This window comes from Protopterus annectens, chromosome 3.part1 (genome assembly GCF_019279795.1).
Source record: "Protopterus annectens isolate FY-2018-M chromosome 3.part1, PAN1.0, whole genome shotgun sequence".
Taxonomy (NCBI): domain Eukaryota; kingdom Metazoa; phylum Chordata; order Ceratodontiformes; family Protopteridae; genus Protopterus; species Protopterus annectens.
The window spans coordinates 577,994,493-578,001,992 of NC_056732.1; the positions used below are offsets into that span (position 1 = coordinate 577,994,493).

Genomic DNA, 7,500 nt, shown 5'->3' on the forward strand with positions numbered 1-7,500 from the left:
TTTGTACTTAATAGTAATCTTTGTTACCATCATTGGTAACTCCTTCTCTTTTACTTTTTCAACTGTTATATAAAACATTCTTTCATTTCTATCTGCCATATCTTTTAAAAAAATGTCAGATGAGCCTTCAGGATTTAAAAAAATGTATGGCATGTGGCCACAAAATACCAAACTCTGACACCCATTCTGAGACATTTAGATATGGATTGTGACATTTGTAAAGGATTCAACTCCCATGGTCTACTTGACAGAAAAAGCAAGTTAAACCTTAGGAGTTTGCTTCCTTCAAAATATTCACCAACAGCTTCTAGGTCTCAAACCCCCAAAAGGCTTGAGGAAAAAGGGAGATTCCCTTTTCAAGGAATCTTGTAAGAGATCTCCAGAATGCACTTCGGTGTTGATTTCAGCTCTGTCTTCAAAGCCACCTATTAAACAAACAAAAAAGTTGGATCCGAATGTACTGGATCCAAAGTCAAGATCTGACTAAACACCTTGGACCTATTCTCCTCATTTATGATCGAAGCTGATTACTTATTGGCTCCCATCACCTTTTCTGGAACAATCTCCTCGCTGCCACTCAATACCTTCCTCCACAGCTTCCTCCCTTTGGACTTCCAGGAACCTGAGACAGATGTGGACAGGATGATGAGGAAGTTCCTCAGGATGCAAATACAAATGGCAGTCCTTTTGGCTCCAACCCCATTGGGTCCAGAGACCCTTCTCAGAGTTACACTTCCAAGCATAGCTCCTTCTCTGATCTGTGCTTTGGTTTCGGAGTTGTCAGACCTGAAAACCTTGGAGTCTTCTTCCTCGGATCCAAAGATATTGGCATCTTCAAATCCAGTAGTGTCTCTGAGCTGTCAGGCCCAGAGAGCCTCATAGTCAGATGACTCTTGGAGGGGTGTTCTATTAGACTCCAAAGTTGTTGGAGCCATCTCTTCCCCTCAGAACACTGGTGTTAGATAGCTTGGCTCCAACTCCCTCCTCGGATGGTTTGGTGTGAGACAGTGGGAGCCAACGATCTGCAAGCATGCCTTGTTAGATCCATTGGCTACTGCATCTCCCAGGTACTGTGCTTTCAAGGTAGTGGAGAGAGCCTTCTCTATACCTAAAGCTCAGACAACACTGTCTTCTTTGGTTCTGACTTTCCAGTCCCATTTGATTTTATAACCAGAGCCTCAGTCATCTATTCCATTGGGACAGCCAGCCTGAACTGGTCTCCAGGCCACTCAGCAGGGTATTGCTATCCCACTGAGAAGGTCCCCAGAAGAAGACGTGCAAAAGAAGATACTTGAGATGGTCCATAAGTCTGTCACGGAGGACACTGAGTTTGATGAAGAGGAATGGTCACCCAGATCAATACCCAATGATTTCTCATGTGGAGACATCTTAGAACTTATAAAGAAAGGAATGGTTGCCCCCCCCCCCCAATAACCCTTCTTAAGAGGAATCAGTGTTTCTGGAGGCCTTTGGGTCTGGCCTGCCTACCCCCTGGGTGACTCCACCCACCAATGAGCTCATAGATTTAGACTCTCGATGGGCATGCAATGAACCAGACACAACTAAGCCAAGGTTTGGGAAGTGTGTCTATGCTTCAGAGACCTTTGCCCTTAAGTCACTGCATTATTTGGCACATTTCACGATTCTTTAGAAGGATTTGATCAAAGAACTCTCCAGATCTCTCTCTCTCTCTCTCTGAGACCATATTCTCAGATGTAGAAAGCACTATTCCTTCACAGTTGGCTACTCTACAGTCCATTTCAAATTTGACAATGAGACTCATCTTCCGCATTGCTGAAGGTACCACACAGGTGATGGGTTCAGGCATTTCCATTAGGAGACATGCCTGGATGTTCTTATGTGATTTTGTGGAGCCCTTCAAATCTTCTTTCATCGATGCTCCTTTTGATTAATCCTCATTGTTCAGCCCCGAAATGGAAGACAAACTCTCTAGGTGTGGACAGGAAGGGAAATCCCTGTTAATGTGGGCATACATTTTTTGTGTCCACAATGGATCTTTTCTAGGAATCGACAAGGCAGAAGAAAAATGTGGTTTAAAAAATCCCAGGGCCCCTTTCAAGATCCATGTGGAGACAGTTCTCCCAGAGGCAGAGGAAGGATTTCCAATGGAAGACTCCATCCTTGTGGCAGAGGTGGTCCGCATAATTAGGGATTTCAGGATACTTTCTTTGACAGATAGGCATCCTTTCAGGATTGTTGATAGTAACTGTCCATCTCTGGAGGCAGCCAGGGGTCATCTATCCCTGCACCAGAGAGCATGGCTAGAAATTACAAATGATTCATGGGTACGGAGGATAATTGGCAGAGGTTATACCATACTATTTTCCCATCAAACCCCATTAATTTCAAAGAAAATCCCCATTGTGCCATCCAGTCAGAGGGAAGAAGCAGTGAAAGAAATATATACGCTGCTACAAAAAAAGAGACATCCATGAGGTTCCCCCAGACCAGAGAGAGTGTTGAACTTATTCAAGATACTTTTTAGTGCCAAAAAAGTCAGGGGACAGGAGACCAATCTTGGATCTCAGCAAAGTAAATCAAACAGTTCAGTATACAAAGTTCTGGATGTTCAAGGTTCAGTCCATTCTACCATATCTACACAAGGATGACGTGATGTGCTCGACAGATCTTCAGGATGCATACTATCATGTCAAAATGAACAGACAATCCAGAAGCTATCTACACTTCTGGCTGGGAGGCAATCATTTTCAATTCAGAGCACTGCCATTTGGTCTTACAGCCCCCAGGCTGTTTACCAAGTGCATGGCAATAGCTGCAGCTCACTTGAGACTGTGCAGATTCTGAGTGTTACCATACTTGGATGACTGGCTCCTAACTGCTCCAACCAGACATCAACAAATTCAAGTACAGAAAAAACAAAACCAAATCAGGTCATTGACCCTCAACACCAAATTTTAGAAAAAACGAACTCCGCCAAGGTAAAAAACCAAAGGCATTTGGTGAAAGCGCTTAGTTGTTCGCATTTTGGAGCATTAAACTCATTGTGACTGGTACGGTTTCGGAGTTCGTTTTTTCTAAAATTCAAGTACAGGACTACTTACTCCAGCTGTGTTCACATCTGGGGATATCCATCAATAACAGCAAATCTCAACTCAATCCATCTCAAACTTTGGAATTCATTGGTGCTATTTTCAGTAGTCACGCAAATAGTTTTTCTCTCTCTCTCTCTCGCTCTCTCTCTCGGATTCAAACAATTCAGTTCCAGGTCAAAAAGATTATTCAGAATTTTTCTCTTTCATTCCATCTAATACTCCAAGCAATGGGATCCATGTCAGTGGCAATTACCCTTGTAACGCTGGCCGGGTTCCATATGAGAATTCTCCAATGGATACTCGCACCTCAATGGTCTATTTTCCAACACTTGCTATCTAGGCCAATCAAGATAACACAAGCTTGCAAGAAGTTCCTTCTTTGGTGGATTCTCTCCAATCAAATACATGAAGGCTGACCCTTTGTTCTTTCTCAGCCCAAGGTGACAGTGACCATGGACGCTTCTCAAGTCGGGTGGGGAGCATTACTTGGGAAGGACGGTCCAATGTACATGGTCACCCAAAGAGGCCACCTTGCATATCAATGTCTTGGAAATGACAGCTGTCCTAGCACTGCTGGCTTTTCAAGACACTCTCCTAACCTGGACTACTGCTATTGAGGCGGACAATCTGTCAGTGGTCTGGTACACCAACAAACAAGGGGGAACCAGATCTTACCCTCTTTGTCAAGAAGCCATGAAAGTACGACAATGGGAGATATCTTCCAATCACTTTCTGATAGCAGCACACATCCTGGGGAAATCCAACATGATTGGAGACATGTTAAGCAGGTACATTCTGTTGCCTCACAAGTGGTGTCTCAATGTCAATGTGGCAGAGAGAGAATTTTCTGTCAATGGGGCCAACCATACTGGGATCTCTTTGCTTCTCCCCTTAACAACAAGTGCAGCAGGTTCTTTGCCCTGATCCTCCCAGTGGGGGAGCCCACGAGAGACACTCTTCTTCATGCTTGGCCCTGCAGTCTCCTTTACGCTTATCCTCCATTACCACTCATTCCCAAATTTCTCCAAAAAGCTTACCAATTGAAGAGCACAGTCATCCTCATTGCTCCTTATAGCCTTGCCAGATCTTGTTTCCTTTCTTTTGGTCTCATCTTCTACATACACCATGGATTCTGGATCCAATTCCAGACCCTCTATCTCACCTGACAGGCATGACTCATCTGGACATGTCTGGTCTCAAGTTGACCTCATGGTTTCTCTAATTCTATTGATTGCTGGACAGCCTAAGTTCTCACCTGTCCATCATATTCTATTATCTTCCCATAAAGCTCCCATTAGAAATATTTACAAAAGTAAATGGAAAAGATTTGTTTTTTTGGGCTCACAAAAATAATGTAATCCCTGTTCAGCACCGATTTTTAAGGTTCTTGATTTTAGCAACAAATTTCAATGAAGGTGCTAGCTCCTCAACCAGAGTAAAATTAGCAGCCTTCTCCAACTTTCATTTAGGAGTAAATTAACTCAACCTGAGCTTCCTCCAAGCTTTGTAAAGCCTATTTGCTTATACCTCCTTTAAAGGATTTAAATCAAAATGAGGAGTAGCAAAGTCTGATCTAAAAATTTTGACATGGAAAACTATTTTCCTTGTTGCCATTACTTCTGCACAAAGAGTCTGAACTTCAGGCTCCATCTTCTAAACCTTCTTATTTAATTTTTCACAATGATAGGGTTTCTTTATGGACCAATCTTTTTTACCAAAGGTGGTGTCAGTATCCAGTATTAATCAGGTTATCAACCTACTAGTCTTCTTTCAGAAATTTGCCAACCAAGGAGAATATATGTTCCACCTTTTGGATGTCTACATACAGTTACGTTTCTACCTTCACAGAATCAGTGATCTGAGAAAATCTGGACAATTGTCTGTCTCCTTTTCCAAAATTAGGCAAACCAGTTTCTAATGTGACTATGACCAAATGATTGACTAAGTGTATTACATTTCCTTATGAAAAAGTGGATTTGACTCTACCAAAGCCTCTAAAAGCTCATTCCACCAGGTCTATAGCAACCTCCTTAGCCTTTTTGACTAGAACTTCCTTGGATATTTGTGCAGCTGCAACTTGGGCTAATCCTCATACCTTTATTGCACATTAGAAATTGGATTTGGTCTCTAGGGGGAAGAGCAGGCTTAGCTCAGATGTGCTTTGGAATATCTTTCCTTAGTGTCCTCCCATGATTTAGGCACCTGGGGACTCTGTCCCAACAGTTGCAGAATGAATGAATATGACATCAGATAAAAAAGTTATGCGCTCACCATAACATTCCATCTGTGTTCTCTATTTTCATTCTTCCTCAGCTTCCACCCACTAACCCCCTCCTTTCTTTACACCTGAAAAGATCAAAGGATAATGGAGGAACCTCTGACCGTCAACTACACTTTGAAAACTCTTGTTCAACAAATTTATCATGTACTTTGTTATGGACCTTTTTTCCCTCGGGCCTCCACTGAAAATGGTCTCATTTCAGCCCAGCGGACTTTCCCGGTCAACAAAAGCAAATAAATTAAAGCGTTTGAGCCCCAGATTCTGTTCTTTACTTTCCACTGCTCTGTAGGTGTATGAGCAGCAAACTACACCTGCGGTATGTAAGGTGACTCGGTCATTATGGGTAAAGGGAGGAACTCGAGAGTTCAAGTGTTCTATGATCTGGAAGAAACAGGCCAAAAGTTGAAGAAGAATGAAAATGGAAAACACAGATGGAATATTATGGCGAACACATAACTTTCTTCCTCCATCCAGTCTAAGAAAAACACAACATTAATACACGGTATAGCCAAGCATACTCTTTGTACTGTAATGAATATATTTTATTCAGAGCATCACATCAATACAGCTTTTTTCATATCATGTGTGCACATACCTCTCAACTGTCCAGATTTTTGCAGAATGTCCAGATTTTCTGTTTTAAATTTTTGTGTGTTCTTTATAAAATTTGTCATTTTCTGGCAAACAACTGAGGATTGAAATACTGCCTAAATAATAGCATAACTTTGAGCTTTAGACTTGGTATCATTCAGAAAATGCATCCTAACACAAATCCCGTTCTATTAACTTTCTGAGTTTAAAAGAGCAGTTGTTAAACCCCCCCATTACGTTGGGCTTTGTCCAGATTTCTTGTCATACCTCTCAAGTGTAGCTCATTACGAGAAGCGTAGCTCATTTGGGATCTTAAAAAGTTCATGTTCCTCGAAATTCCTCAAAGTTCCACATTGAAAGAGTCTGTCACACATTGTGTTAGGATTTTTTTTAAGTGAAATCCATGGTAAATTGAAATTATTCATATTAATTCATTAAAGGATTTTCTTTATAAGTAAAACCAGCATATTTTAACCATCCCATGACCTTCCTACTTGAAGTTGTTAGTACGCCATTAGTATGTGTTCCACATTTTGCCTACTTGTTCCACATTATGAAGGCGAGTGTTCCTCATTTTGGCGATGGAAGGTTGAGAGCTATGCTTCTTGTGATAAGAACTTAACAGGTATAGTGTGCAACTGTATAAATGTTTCCAACGACAGGTGCAATATTGCTAATATAAAAGCAATATCTTCAATAGTTTTAGGAGAAACAGCTGAAAATATTACTTACTTTTATTAAGTGCTGGGGGGTGCAGCACTTTGACAGACGTATCCATCGTTAAGTAATAGGTATCTGAGGGGAATGCGCTAAAAGCCTGGGAATACAACATGGAATTTGCTTGCTACACCCCTTCATTAGCATACATTCATATAGCAAATGCATTAACCGAATAACGCAATTCCATAATAGAAGGTTAGAAAGGAAGAGCCTAGTATGACACAACATAACTACAACAGTATCTGAAAAAGGAACACACTCTACTTCCCCTTCAACATCGGAGTCAAAATCGCATATTTCTTACTACTCATCCTACGCCATTTGCTTAAAGTAAATCAGAATAAGCAATCACGTGTTACTAAACTAATCGCTGACGCATTAATCTGCTCTGCTTTGGTTTGGGACCTTGGGTCTCTACCCAGTTTCAAGTAATCGAAACCGACGGCATTGTTACAATTTCTATCTTTACAAGTCAGAGAAATGTTACTGGAAAAAAGGGGCAAGTTAACCATGGCAACCTTAAAAAAAGCTGTAACACACAATATTGACCACAACTCCCAGAACACTCTTCAAATAGACATTTTTATCCTCCGCCCAACAATCTCAGCCAATGCAAACTAAGAAGGACAGCCTGCTTTGTATTGCACGCTTAGCCAATCGCTGTCTTGCGACCATTACCCGGAAATTCGCAGTTTCTAATGCCGGGATGTAACTAGTATTTTTCAGTCCAGCCCATCCTTGCCTTATTTTGTTTACATTGTTACGTTACTTAATTTCTATAGAAACTTACACTATATTTTCATAAAAGTGTCACCTTTCCGCTCTTTCAGATGT

The 7,500-nt window shown here is 41.4% G+C and overlaps 1 long non-coding RNA gene across 2 annotated transcripts in view; it reads left to right on the forward strand.

The window, feature by feature from the left end:
* Nucleotides 1-7,323: 7,323 nt before the first annotated feature.
* LOC122798210 overlaps nt 7,324-7,500 on the forward strand; it is a 330,520-nt gene continuing 330,343 nt past the window's right edge. For both annotated transcript variants that reach the window (XR_006364230.1, XR_006364229.1), the window contains exon 1: nt 7,324-7,500. This exon is cut by the window's right edge. This is a non-coding gene — a long non-coding RNA (uncharacterized LOC122798210).